The following is a 13,748-nucleotide window of genomic DNA, read 5'->3' as shown; positions in this document are numbered from 1 at the left end:
CATGAGCATGCAGTGGAGAGAGACCGGAAGTAAACAATTATAGTAAGAAGGACTTAAATATTGAACTGTTTCTCACCCAAAGTGATCGTTTCGCTTTAGAAGACAATCATTTAACCACTGTGTCAAATTGATTACTTTTATTATGATTGTCTGTGCTTTTAGGGTCTTTAAAGTGCTGATCACCAACCACTTGCATTGTATGGACCTACAGAGCTGAAATATTCTTCTAAATATCTTCAAATGGGTTCTGATGAAGAAAGTCATACACATCTGGGATGGCATGAGGGTTAGTAAATGATGAGAGAATTTTCATTTTTGGGTGACCTATCCTTTAAGGAATATTCCGAGTTCAATGCAGTTTAAGCTGAATTGACAGCATTTGTGGCATAGTGTTGATTACCACAAAAAATTATTTCCACTCATCCCTTGTTTTCAAAAAAAAAAAAAAGAAGCAAAAATTGAGGTTACTGTGAGTCACTTACAATGAAAGTGAATGGGGCCAATTTTTGGAGGTTTTAAAGGTGCTGTGAGTGATTTTATTTAAAGAATTGTATGCAGAAAATGTCCCTTCTCCCTGAAAGATGTCACTGAAGTAAGTGTCCTGATATATCTGTCTCTGTGACAGCGCAAGACTATGTAAACAGCAAACAAAAATGTGACTGTGGGCTCCGGGGACACATTATTTGATCAGCAATTCAGAAGACTTTGGTGTGCTTTCTCCCTGTCAATCATTTTGCAAGTTCTCATAGTGTAGAACTTGAAGCAGATCATTCAGGTTTATTCATAACAATTGTCATCTGAGGGCACTATTTTGCTACTGTTGTTTGACAACTGTGCGAAGACACACTACTGCTCTACTGTTCGGTAATGGTCTGTAGCAGTTGGTAATGTGACTCTCATTCATGTTTGTATGGAGCCTTTAGGACTCTAACCCTTCTCATTTGCATATATAGACTTTTCAACATTTCTTCTACGGATCCTCTGACAGTATCTGAGTGGATTACTAGTGAACTAAGCAGAGTTTGTGAATATGACATTTCGCTCTCTGCCATGCCGTTTCTGACAATTTGAGTGTGGACTATTGAAACAAACTAATTTGACAGGGAAGAATGCTACTGAGGATTTGTATCTGTTTTTCTACAGTTTAACTGACTTTTTGTTAACTCCTTTCTTTGAAAAAAAAAAGAAGAAAAATCAAATGTGCCATATGTGGGCCTAGTTTTTCTCTCCTCCATACTGCATTACTCACTCTAATCGAGGACTGAAAGTGAACCTGAGTAACTTGTGGGATAAAACCAAATTAGATTGAATGGATTTAAGTGTTCGAGTAATTATTAAAAACAAATTCTAAGTAATTTGCATTATTGTGTTCTGTGGGAGAAAAGAAAAGTAGAATTGTCTAAATTGAAAAAGATACAAAGTGTACGCTTTTGAACTGTTGTAAACTATTCCCAGTTATTTGCTTGACTTAAAAGGAGTTTTGTTGAATTTCAATTGCCCCTTATACATTTAAGCTACTTGTGACATACTACAATTGTCATTTCACTGTTTGTGTGCATGCATGTGTTATAATGGCTACTCACCCTGACCTACAGACTGACATTGCTTATTTGTTAGTGGACTATGACTCTAGACAAAGACAGAGGTCACCACAACATACTCAAGTGCATGTAGAATTTGCTCATGTGCAAATTCTACAAGCCGAAGTGTCAGTGCTACAGCAGTGCCTCAATGATTCACTTGCACCACATGCACAGTCTCCTCCTATGGCCAGTTCGACGCCGTATGACAATGTGTCAAGAACCTAGGCACAAATGAGAGGTATGGCTACTAGTAATGTGCCCTATAGAAATGTGACTTACCCTGTGCAATGTAATTATGTTGGCATGAGTAGCACAACCAGAGTCCTTGCATCTGTGCTTCACCAGTCTAGGCTTGAACCACCTGTGTTTGCAGGAGATGGAAAAATAAACCCGTCGATAAACATTTATAGACCTCTCTGGACTTGACGAATGCCCAAATTCTCATTTGAGTTGCTGTGTTTTCTGGCGAAGGAACCCAAAAAGTGGTTTACTTTTCCTAAAACACATGTTGTTACATGTGCTCAGTTCTGTGATCTCTTCAAGAAGGTCTTCTTGCCTTTTGACAACCAAGAACTGATATTGAGAGGAATCCTTGACCATATTCAAATCTCCCTACCTTTGTGGCCCAATGCTGAATGGTGAAGAAGCCTTCTGGCGAGTCACGATTTTGTGTAGACTATCATGGCCTGAACCAGCTCACTGTAAAAGACTCATATCCATTGCCGAGAGTTGATGATTCGCTTGACTTTCTGGCCAGAGGACAATACCTGAACACAACTGATTTGTTGTCAGGGGTATTGGCAGATTACCGTAGCTGAGGAGTTAAGACCAAAAATGGCTTTGTATTCACACTGTGGGTTATTTCAGTTTCGTGTGCTCTCCTTTGGCCTGTGCAAAACAGATACTGAGAGATAAAGAAGGCAGAGAAGTAGAAGTGACGTATGCAAGCTGAGCCCTGCATAAGACTGAGAAACCATATTCCACTCCAGAAAAGGAGCATTTGGGCCCTCGAACACTTCTGGCCTTACATTGAAGGTCTCCATGTGACCATCTTCACAGACCATAGTGGCCTTAAGTGTCTAATGTCCCATCTGAATCCTACTGGCTGGCTGGCTCGATGGTCTCTCCACCTTCAGGAATTAGATTTTTACATTGTTTATAAACCTGGGGTGCGAAACAAGGTACCTGATGCTCTGTCTCAAAACCCCATGACTAGTACAGAGCCCCAATGTTCCTCCTTCAAGACTATGCCATAATAGTTGGTATTGATCGACGTGCCTTGATGATTGAAGTTCAAGCTCACTTAAGGCAGTTTCAACAAAATGACCCTGTCACAGGGGATCTCATCCGTAAACTTGAGGACACAACTTGGGAGTACACTGGTGTAGACTTTGTTGGCTCCTTACCCTGCACATCATGTAGCAATGCCTATATTTTGACCTTTGTAGCCTACTTTTCAAAGTGAGTGGAGATCAATGCTGTAAGAAAAGCTACAGCCCAAGTTGCGGCCAGCAAGTTGCTCACTGAAGTCTTTGCACATCACGGTGCCCCACTTACCTCATTTCAGACAGAGGGTCTCCTTTTGTGAGCAATCTTTTTGAACATGTGCTGTTTGCACTAGGAACTGAGCACAGACTCACAACTGCATATCACCCCCAGAAGAATGCAATTGCAATTTCAGAGTGAATAGAACTCTGAATAGAAAATTGCTATTCGTGTATATGTTAGTGACAAACACACTACTTGGGACAGTACATCCCACAAATCTGCATTGCATTGTGGACGACACCACATGAAAGTATTGGTCAAAGCCCATGCATGATTTTGCATGGACAGGAGATGGACACCACACTGGATTTGATCACTCAGCATTCCTATAATGCAACTGATGAGCCTTGCATTCCCTACCCTGAAAACATGAGGTTATCACTGAAGATAGCTCATGATCATGCATGTTCTTGAAGCCAGTTATGACAGATGGAAACTTTACTATGACAAAAATCAGATGCTCTGGCCAATTTCACAGCCAAGCTAGTGCAGCTGTACACAGGTCCATATTGTGCCACTCAAAAGCTATCGAATGTGAATTACAGAATTACGAATCTGGTAACAGGAGAGGATGTTGATGTCTTCCATGTAGTAAACATGCAGCCCTTCCACACATGGAACTCATGCAGTGGGCACATACAAAATGAGCCTATGGAAGAAAATGAGAGTATTGATGGAGGGTGGAAGGACAGTTTGCCAAAGGATAAAGCAAATTAAACTTCTGCCGTTTATGCATCCTCTTTATTATGGGAATTAACCTCCTTGTAACAGCTGCTGGGAAAGAAACCCGAGGACTAAAATTGGAATCAGGCATCCGACAACCCCCAATAAGAGGTTTCATGGACGATCTCACTGTAACAACCACAACCCATGTGGAGGCGAGGTGGGTGCTAACAGTGCAACGTGGGCCAGAATGAAGTTTAAGCCAAAGAAAGGCAAACTGATAAATAGGTATAAGCTGCAAGTGCAGGGAGAGGATATTACATCAATAGAGGAGAATCCAATCAAATGCCTCGGAAAGTGGTTTGATGACTCACTTACTGACAGGAACAACATCACCAACACTGAAAAGCAGTCAGAGGAATGGCTGAGGAGGATCGAAAAATCAGGACTTCCGGGGAAATTCAAAGCATGGCTCTACCAACATGCACTACTGCCGAGACTGATGTGGCTAATGACAGTGTATGAAATTCCTATGACAAATGTGGAAGGAGTGGAGAGGAAGATTAACAAGTTCCTCCGAAGGTGGCTGGGAATCCCTCCAAGTTTTACTTCAGCAGGCCTATACATAAGATCAGGACAGCTCCAGCTTCCTCTGTCATCCGTGGTGGAGGAATTCAAGGTGGCAAAGTGACGAAAGTGGGTACCCAACACCTCTGCTGAAAGTATGCTGAAACTACGTGACATTAGTGGAATGCCATGCACAGGGAGACATGGGACGGAACATCCCATTTCCAAAAATGGGGGAAGACAGATACCAAGGAGAGAAGAGCCATGATCCAAGAGGAAGTACGGTACCTGGAGGAGGAAGGACGAAGATCAAGGGCAGTGGAGCTAGCATCCCAGGAAGCCAGGACCAAATGCGACCTTCCCAAGAGGAAAATAACATGGGCGGATCTATGGAAACTGTAGCCTTTCCGCATATCCTTCCTGCTGCGATCGGTGTATGACATGCTCCCAACTCCAACAAATTGCACAAGTGGGGTATGAGAGAGGACCCACTGTGCAAGCTTTGTGGGGAGAGGGGCACCTTGGTACGCATCTTGTCAGGGTGTAAAAAAGCACTCACCCAGGGAAGATACAGATGGCACCATGATAAGGTGCTCATGATACTTGCTAACACCCTGGAGCTGGAGAGATGCAAGAAACACCAAACACACAGGAAACCAACACCATTGATCAAGTTTGTGAGAGAGGGAGAAATGCCATTAACCACAGTAAAAACAACAAACAACCTACTACAAATGGCCCAATCATGGGATATGAAAGAAGACCTGGGAGGAAGGCTACAGTTCCCCCAGGTCGTTCAGACAAACCTAAGGCCAGATGTGGTCCTGTGGTCTGAGGAGAAGAAGAAGATCATCCTGATTGAACTTACAGTGCCATGGGAAGAAGGGTGTGACCAAGCCTTTGAAAGAAAGAGCACCAAATACCAGGATATTTTGCAAGAATGTCGGGAGAAAGGATGGCAGGCGTGGCTGTTCCCAGGGGAACCGAAGTTGGCTGTAGAGGATTCCCTGCCCAGTCAGTATGGAGAATGTTCACAGCCATTGGAATGACAGGAAAGGAGAGGAAGAGATCAGTTTGCAGGATGGGGGAAGCAGCAGAAAGAGCCTCTTGCTGGCTATGGAACAGGAGAGAGGAGACAAGCTGGAAGCCAGGAGGAGGAGATGGACAGTGGCCACCACTGCCAACAGGAGGGTGTTACGGTTCAGGGTCGAAACACCCAATGATCGTTTTGACACCGTCTGATGACATCAACTCTCAAAGCTACATTCACAGAAGGTGAAAGTAGGATAAGCATCTTTTTTTCATTCTCATTCAACAAAGTAGCATTCAACTGATAACAAAGTATAGTCAGGGCATTACTGATATAAAAATCAGCACCATCACTATTTGAAAATCTAGAAAAATCTAGACAGGCCCCATTTCCAGCAGCCATCACTCCAACACCTTATCCTTGAGTAGTCATTCTAAATTGCTGATTTGGTCCTAGAAATTCACTTGCTTAACATTGTCTTTGTGTTTGTTTTTTGTTGCAACAGCATTCAATAAACTGGCATGTCTTAAGGACAATATTAGATAAAAAATGGCAAAAAAGAAACAGCTTTCTCTAGAAACTGATCAGTCAACCATTGTTTGAGGAATGAAAGCTATACAATGTTTGAAATTGCCAAAAAAAACTAAACTGAAGATTTCATACAAAGGTGTACATTAAAGTCTTCAAAGACAGGACAACAGTCTCTAACAATGATAAAAAGAGATGTGGAAGGCCCAAATGTACAACTAAACAAGAGGATATGTACATGTTGCAGGGCGGAGTGTGGGGCCGGGTTGTGATTATACACAGCCGCTCCCTTATCAGGCTAATTAAGCCTCCAAGAGGGATAAAGGCCGATGGCAGACGATAGAGACATATTTTACAGACATGTCCGTCATGTGTGTGTTTGTGTCTTCTGTTTAAGTTAATCATTAAAATATTATTTATATCGTCAAGCCGGTTCTCGCCGCCTCCTTTCCATTGAACTGCGTTAAACTACATAATCGTCTCTAGTTTGAGAAATAAATGTCTCACATGTCCTCAACTGACAGCTTCATTGAATTCTACCTGCTCAACGCCAGTTTCATGTACAACAGTAAAGAGAAGACTCAGGGGTGCAGGCCTTATGGGAAGAATTGATAAGAAAAAGACACTTTTGAAACAGAAAAACAAAAAGAAATGGTTAGAGTTGGCAAAGAAACACAGACATTGGACAACAGATAATTGTAAAAGAGTGTTATGGATCTTAACCCCATTTAGCTTTTGTGTGATCAGCTAGACCTTAAAGTGCATCAGTAGTATGGAGTTGAAATGTGTTTAGTTCCTGTGTTGTGTGGCTGGGAACAGCCTTGGTTTTCCTGGGGAGAATCTGTAGCAGTTGGTTATGTGACTCACATTCGTTTATGCACGGTGCCTTTAAGACTCTAGCCCTTCTCATTTGCATAATTCATGCAGAATATTGTAATGCTTTGTGTGTGTGCCCAGAATGCGTGCACAGTTGGAGAGTGATGGCAACAGAACTGCTCTGCTTTACTGATACTCAGTGAGAGCCTTTTACTTTACTCTCTCTTTTCATGTATGAAGAGAGGTTCCAACCATGAGTCAGCCATTAAACATTTGGATTACCAACACCTGCCACCTGGCTCACTGTTTCTTAAGTTGACCAATGGATTCAACACATCTTTTCTCTGGGTAAAAGTGTTACATGTCTCAGTGCTATCTTTTAGAGGGCGGTGTTTTGGAAAAAAGGGGCAAGTCTAATTTAATGGCTTAGTCTTTTGGAAGTTTCAGAATAGCAAAAATAACTTACTGCACCTTTAATGGCAGAAATGTAAAAATTTTATTTTTAAAAAGCGAATTCTTAAATTCATTCTTCTGTTAAAACTTTTTTATTTTTGAGCTGTAAAGTTTGAATAGTTGTTTTTGCAACAGACTACCAATGCTGCCTTCACGGCTATTGACGGGAATTGTCGTACAGTTAATACGAGTTACCCACTCGGAAGTTGCAAATGAACGACCCCTCGAATCGTAATTACGACAGGGAAGCTGTGAGATAATTTTGGTACACGAGTTCCCAAGATGGGAGGACTCCTAAACTTTCAACACTGCGGAGAAGATTATGGTTTCTGTAGTGACTGACAGGTTTTGCAAATTTATCTAAATACAGCTAAAATTTCATTATCATCAGCAAGCTAACTGAGTAATCTGTATTATGGTGTCAAAAAAGTTCCTCGAGAAATATGTATGAATGAACCAGGTGTCGTCCATGTTTCCTGTTCTTTCTGACTTCAAAGCACTTGAAACACCACAGGCAAAACAACACGTACTCATAATTACCAATTTCGAAGTAGGAAGTAAGATAATTCCGATAGCACATGAAGGCAGCATACAAGACTCATCATGGCAACGAAGAGTCAAATGTAACTTTGCACAGAAAATGTTAGTAAGCGATTTTATCACACTAAAATCATGCTAACACGCATATTGTTTACATCTTGTGGCTATAATTTTGAAACAGTGAGTATTTTAATTTGTACGGATTAGTCCCATTCACTCCCATTATAAGTGTAAAGTTGCTATTTTTAAAGAAAAGTAGGGACAGGTTACATTAAATTTTTTGGGTGGTAATCAACAGTTTGCCAAAAATGCTGTCAATTTAGCATAAAGGAAAAGTTAACCAAAAATGTTTAATTCTCTAATTATTCAATTACTCCTATGCCATCCTAGATGTGTGTGACTGTCGTTCTTCTGCAGAACATAAATGAAGATTTTTAGAAGAAGATAGAACTCTGTCAGATCCGTTTTAATTATTGACTTGTGAACTATTCCTTTAACTTGTAGTGAACCCTAATATTCCTTTAAGGCTGGCCGCTGCAGGGATTGTGTCCCTGGCCGCCTGGGGTTCATTTAGAGAAATTGATATCGTTGTTACAGTTGCTTAGGGTATTTAACCAATGACATTGAGATTGATTGTATAGACCAAGAGGACTGTTCTCCTTTATGTGGTATGATAAAAATGTTTTGCTGGCTTCTCAGGTGGTCATAAGATCCTGGTAAGAGATCAGCATGAAGGATCCTGTTTACTGGATGGTGAAAGCAGTGAAGATGGAGTAGCTGCCATCTTTAGTGTTTGCACCCTACATCAGATTCAAGTACTTTGGGTGTCACGAAGGCACTACATAAATGGCCATAACAGTGGAACATTGGAGACAACTAAATCCTTAACTTGATACACAGTTTTTGATGCCAACTGGGAAAGTCTTTCACACCAATAAATGTGCCAAGAGTGAGAGGGCTAGTTAGACTATACTGAGTTTTGACTGGCAAATGCAGATTTTAACCTCATCTCACTAGATGTTGTTTTAGTACATCTTAATGCTAGATTCTAAGACTGAACCAAGATACTTGTCAGATTCTGAACTTGCCATGTATACTTTTATAGTGCCAGTAGTTCCCTGGCTAATTCATTTGCTATATCTATAGAAAATGACCTAAGTTTGGTGTCTCACTAGCCAACACAAAACTCAAAAACAGTTGGGGATGCCACACTTGTTATTGCCAAATGTTATTGCTAGTGTCTTGTCCAGCATACTCATGGATTAAGAATGGAAGAGTTGTGACAAATTATAGGACTACCTCTGATGCTCAAGAAGGAGGCTTTTGGAGGGTCTTGCTGTGGTTGAATCGCATTTCACAGGAAGAGCTCATTGGTCACTATCAAGTCAACAAAATTCTGCCCCAAATAGTCCATCCTCTCAAAGCTTACATACTTTAGTTTTTGGAGAATAAGGAGTCAGGGCATATACATTCTATGGCAGCAAGACAGTAGTCTATTCCAATTGTTTGTGCCGTGCCGCTGTTCTGACTTTGGCAATCTGTGAAAAGGAATCAATGACAAATTTAAAAGGCAGTCATCTAGTCTGTTAACCCTTTAGCATTCTTACTGAGATGAGTGTGACCTTTCAGCTCAAAAAGCAGATAGTTGTCACAAATTCATTGCTAGTCACCTCCTTAGGCAATAGCCATTTGAACATCAGTGCTTGACTAATAAATGATGCAGCTATCATTGCATGGTTTCTATCCGTATACCTAGCCACTGTTTTTACTACATGATTTATTACTTTGAACCCAGATTTCCAAAAATAGAATTCCTTTAGCTATTCTCTACTACCACTGGGTAGTTGGATTTAATGCGGTTGCTTTGTGAATAAACAGAAAAGGAAAGTAGAACAATGTGCAGCTCCATGGACATGTGTTCTGCGTGGAGTAAACAGACCAGATATTAAAGCCTCTTTTGTTAGGGTGGCTTCATTTTCTAGATTTATAGACTGATGTGAGGTGTGACTGGCCTGTATGAGAGCTTCTTCCTCAATATAGAGGACCCTGATTTGCTTTTTGGTCACTTGAACCTGAAATTGCTTTCAAGCCAGATGTCCAGTCAAACTGATTTTGATACAGTGTTTACAAAGATAAAATCTTTCAATTTGCAAAGTGGGTCATCTGTGTTAGTTGAGAGAGATTCAGGGCAACAGAGTGTACTGTTTAGAGCCAACTGGCAAAATATAGCATTCCGAATGCATGAAGACATTAAACTGAAGAGAAAGTGTTACCGTACACCTGCTTGTTGGATTCCAGCAACAATAAAGTGGGTTAGAATTATGATTGTTGAACAGGTAGCTAAACAGCTTGACTTGACGCAGTCTATAGTACTAGACTTTTTTGTGTGTATAATCTTTGGGTGCTTATAAATATTCTTATAGTTTGAATTGCACCAGTTTCATATCACAATTTAAAATACATATGAAATCACCATGCTGTGCGGACCAATTTTCAGATGGTGGGAAATTGATACACAGTAGAGAAAAAAAATTGGTAACTTTTAGAGTTTCGTGCATAGCCTGGTTAGCCACAGCTAACCACACATTGTGCTCTGAAGTTACCATCAAGGATCCGATATTGATCCCCAACATTTTAAATATATCAGGTCCAGGAGGCTGAAGCTAAATAACTCCTCAGTGATCCCGTTGATGTGTGACTTTAACAGATGAGATTACATTTTTCACAAGCTTAGCTAAGATAAGGAAAATGAGAATCACCAGACCATACATGTAGAAATTTGTATGTATGGAAGGAACACGCTCTTGCAAAAGTCAAGAAACACTTTAAGAATAAAAAAACAATGTCCAGACACCAATGATTATGATGATTCTCAATGTATTTTGTATATTTAAAAGCTAACACTCATTATCATGTTGAGATTAATAAATAAGAATTCTAGGTGTGCAGCTTGCAGCTTCATTTGTCATTGAGTGAGGCAAACCACTGTAACATTCTGGACTGAGATACAGTGGATTCAAGGCTACTAAGATGTTAGGTTGGTTGGTTGTCAGGAACATTTAGTGATAAATAGTGACATCAAAACATTTTATACTGATTACATTGTTTGGAGTCATTAACTAAAAAAAGTAATGCTACTAAACTCCATTATTCAGAACCCTACAATAGCTTTTTCCAAAATAGTCAAACTTTTCTAGAAACAAGCAATTTTTCCTACATCATTTATCACCATGTATTATGCATACAGCTGAGGCAATCAGACACACTCTCTAAGAACGTCCTATCTGTAATGAAGTGCTGGGACGTCTGGTTCAATTTAGCCAATTTATTTAAATTAAAAATATGTTACATATACTGTTTATATAAAAAAATATATTCACCGATTGAATTACTACTCAATGATATTCTGTGCTTTGACAATAAATAAATAATACAAATAAATAAATAAATAAATCAACACTGCTGTTTATCAGTATGTTTCCAATTCAGTTAAAAATTAGGGTATAAATTACATGTACATTGTTTTGTATTTAGGGGCCAAACACCAAAGGTCTGTGGGCACCTATTGCATCTTTTTCTTCTTCTTCTGTCATTGAAATCTGTGGCAGCCCATAGAAATATTTGGAGGAAAGATATGAAATTAGGCAGCCTTACAGAGGACAGTTTGAACATATACCATAGCAAATTTGGCATCTTTATCTTAAACCCCCTAGCACCACCAAAAGCCTATATTTGCACTTACTGTATGTTAATGCAGTAACATACAATATTTGAACCATATGACCAAATATTTTTTTTCCCACCTTATTCCTTTTCTCATGCCAAGTCAAATGGACACCCTGCTTAAACTTTTCACCTGACATTTGAACTTTTTCTGAATGCCTCCGAGGCCGAATGTAGGATTTGCACAAAAAAAAGTTTTCTAAAGCTTTTTCATACACCAAAGCTTTCTTATGTATAACACTTCAATAAATGTGATTGCGTTTGCTCCAAATTGGTCGAGAAGCTAAATCTTGGCAACCCTCATGCCCTGAAGTTATCAGTTTCAGCAGAGTGCCACCAACTGGTAAAGAAATATGAAAAATTGCTTTTTATGGTTACTAACTTAAAATTATGAGACTGGTCTCTTTCGATTCCTTGGGGCATAGAGAGTCAAATGATACCCAATGTATCCCTATGTTGTTTATATTAGGCGCCGGCCATTTTTAATTTAGTCATAAAATGCTTATTGAGAGGAAACTTGGGATATGTCATTAGCACCATGCCCCAAAGGTCCCTGAGAAGTGTGAGGCCAGATGCATCCTAGGGCTCAAAACACATAACAAAATGTTTCAAAAAGATTATACATTTTTATGAACTCTTTTACATTCCTTGGTTTATGCCTTTTACAATCATACCAATTTTGCCATAGTCGAACATACTTCCACACTAACAGGTGTTAGACATTATAGTGCTCAGATGTGTGCACCCTTAACGCTTTCTCTCTCTCCGGACGAAAGCTCGACCACTCCCCCGCCCAACTCAGGCCGGGGCATCATCCGGTCTGCCCACCACTCCACCCCATTTCTAGAAAGGAAGTCTGCGACAGCCATCTGCGACCCCGGTCTGTGGACCACCTCGAACCTAAACGGCTGAAGAGCCAGATACCATCGGGTGATCCACACATTGGTATCTTTCATGTGGTGGAGCCATTGGAGTGGGGCATGATCTGAACAGAGGGTGAAGGCAAGCCCCAACAGATAGTACCAGAGAGTAAGGATGGCCCACTTAATGGCAAGACACTCTTTTTAAATGGTGCTGTACTTGGTCTCCCTCAGTGAGAGCTTGCGACTAATGTACTGCACCGGGCGTTCCTCCCTTCCTCCACCTATGAGAGCACCGCCCACTGGACTGGGTCTGGAGCTCCCTTTCTATTAAGATCAGTCAGTGGGCTGGTGACCTCCGAATAATTAGGCACAAAACTTCTATAATAGCCAGCCAGCCAGCCCCAGGAACTGTCTCACCTAGTTTTTGGTCTTGGGTCTCAGGCAGGTCGTAATTGCCACAGTTTTATCAATTTGGGGATGCACCTGCTCATGGCCCAAGTGAAACCCCAGATACTGTATCTCCACCCATCCAACTGTGCACTTCTTGGAGTTTGCCGTGAGTCCTGCCTGTCGCAGCAACCTCAGAACAGCCCTAAGACGCTGCATATGCCACTGCCAGTAATTACTGTAAATAATGTTGTCATCCAGATAGGTAGTGGCATAAGCAGAGTGTGGTCTAAGGACTCGGTCCATAAGGTGCTGAAACGTAGCCGGGACCCCAAAAAAAACAAACAGTAGTGTCACAAATTGGTGGAAGCCAATAGATAGATCCTTTATAGTCATTGTCACCAGTACAATGAAATTTAAAGTGCTCACCAGTCAGTACATCATTAATAAATTCATAAAATAAAATAAAAATACAAATATTGTTGTGGAGCGGAGGGGGGTGGGGCCGGGTCGGAATATCACGCGCCCGATCCCCAATCGGCCTGATGAGGCGCGCGAGGGATAAAGGCGGCCGGTGACGATGGTTCGAGAGAGAGAGAATTACGGGCATGTCCATCATGTGTGTTTATGTTTGTGCTTTTGGTTTAAGTTTCTCATTAAAATATTATTTATGTTGACAAGCCGGTTCTCGCCTCCTCCTTGCCCATCCTTTAACTGTGTTACAATTGTATATAAAAACTGCCCAAGTATGCCCACATAGCCCACATAAAAGTACATTTTATCATTGCACATCCCTTTTTACAGTCAGTTGTAAACAGTATTACTTCATAATTAATTAGCAGTATTGAGTATGGTAATTGCTGTAGGATAAAAGCTGTGTTTGAATCTGTTTGTCCTTGTTTTGACTGATCTGAATCGTCTGCCTGACGACAACAACTCAAACAGAGAGTGTCCAGGGTGTGAAGAGTCCTTTATAATGTTCTGTGCTTTTTTGATGCAACTGGAGCTGTGTAGTTCTTCCAGTGTGGGGAGAGGGCAGCCGGCGAT

This window comes from Xyrauchen texanus, chromosome 17, assembly GCF_025860055.1.
Source record: "Xyrauchen texanus isolate HMW12.3.18 chromosome 17, RBS_HiC_50CHRs, whole genome shotgun sequence".
Lineage (NCBI taxonomy): Eukaryota > Metazoa > Chordata > Actinopteri > Cypriniformes > Catostomidae > Xyrauchen > Xyrauchen texanus.
Note: the sequence above shows the minus strand (reverse complement) of the source record.